The following is a 2500-nucleotide window of genomic DNA, read 5'->3' on the forward strand; positions in this document are numbered from 1 at the left end:
CACCACCACGCTCACCACCACACTCACCACCACACTCACCACCACGCTCACCACCACACTCACCACCACGCTCACCACCACCACACTCACCACCACGCTCACCACCACACTCACCACCACGCTCACCACCACACTCACCACCACACTCACCACCACACTCACCACCACACTCACCACCACACTCACCACTACACTCACCACCACACTCACCACTACACTCACCACCACACTCACCACCACACTCACCACTACACTCACCACCACACTCACCACCACGCTCACCACCACGCTCACCACCACGCTCACCACCACACTCACCACCACACTCACCACCACACTCACCACCACACTCACCACCACACTCACCACCACGCTCACCACCACGCTCACCACCACGCTCACCACCACGCTCACCACCACGCTCACCACCACACTCACCACCACGCTCACCACCAGCCTCACCACCACACTCACCACCACACTCACCACCACACTCACCACCACGCTCACCACCACGCTCACCACCACACTCACCACCACGCTCACCACCACACTCACCACCACGCTCACCACCAGCCTCACCACCACACTCACCACCACGCTCACCACCACGCTCACCACCACGCTCACCACCACACTCACCACCACGCTCACCACCACGCTCACCACCACGCTCACCACCACCACGCTCACCACCACGCTCACCACCACACTCACCACCACACTCACCACCACCACGCTCACCACCACGCTCACCACCACACTCACCACCTACACTCACCACCACGCTCACCACCACACTCACCACCACACTCACCACCACACTCACCACCACGCTCACCACCACGCTCACCACCACACTCACCACCACACTCACCACCACACTCACCACCACACTCACCACCACGCTCACCACCACACTCACCACCACGCTCACCACCACACTCACCACCACACTCACCACCACCTCACCACCACACTCACCACCACACTCACCACCACACTCACCACCACACTCACCACCACACTCACCACCACGCTCACCACCACCACCACGCTCACCACCACGCTCACCACCACGCTCACCACCACACTCACCACCACACTCACCACCACACTCACCACCACGCTCACCACCACGCTCACCACCACGCTCACCACCACACTCACCACCACGCTCACCACCACGCTCACCACCACGCTCACCACCACGCTCACCACCACACTCACCACCACGCTCACCACCACACTCACCACCACACTCACCACCACGCTCACCACCACACTCACCACCACACTCACCACCACACTCACCACCACGCTCACCACCACACTCACCACCACACTCACCACCACACTCACCACCACACTCACACTCACCACCACACTCACCACAACACTCACCACCACCACACTCACCACCACCACGCTCACCACCACACTCAACACCACACTCACCACCACGCTCACCACCACACTACCCACCACCACGCTCACCACCACCACGCTCACCACCACGCTCACCACCACACTCACCACCACACTCACCACTACACTCACCACCACACTCACCACTACACTCACCACCACACTCACCACCACACTCACCACCACACTCACCACCACACTCACCACCACACTCACCACCACACTCACCACCACACTCACCACCACACTCGCCACCACACTCACCACCACCACGCTCACCACCACACTCGCCACCACACTCACCACCACACTCACCACCACACTCACCACCACGCTCACCACCACCACACTCACCACCACGCTCACCACCACACTCACCACCACGCTCACCACCACACTCACCACCACACTAACCACCACACTCACCACCACACTCACCACCACACTCGCCACCACACTCACCACCACGCTCACCACCACACTCGCCACCACACTCACCACCACACTCACCACCACACTCACCACCACACTCACCACCACACTCACCACCACACTCACCACCACACTCACCACCACACTCACCACCACGCTCACCACCACACTCACCACCACACTCACCACCACACTCACCACCACACTCACCACCACACTCACCACCACACTCACCACCACACTCGCCACCCACACTCGCCACCACACTCACCACCACGCTCACCACCACACTCACCACCACACTCACCACCACACTCACCACCACCACGCTCACCACCACACTCACCACCACACTCGCCACCACACTTCGCCACCACACTCACCACCACCACGCTCACCACCACACTCACCACCACACTAACCACCACACTCACCACCACACTCACCACCACACTCACCACCACACTCACCACCACACTCACCACCACACTCACCACCACACTCACCACCACACTCACCACCACGCTCACCACCACGCTCACCACCACGCTCACCACCACACTCACCACCACACTCACCACCACACTCACCACCACACTCACCACTACACTCACCACCACCACACTCACCACCACACTCA

The sequence above is a fragment of the Lampetra fluviatilis genome, chromosome 82, assembly GCF_964198595.1.
Source record: "Lampetra fluviatilis chromosome 82, kcLamFluv1.1, whole genome shotgun sequence".
NCBI lineage: Eukaryota > Metazoa > Chordata > Hyperoartia > Petromyzontiformes > Petromyzontidae > Lampetra > Lampetra fluviatilis.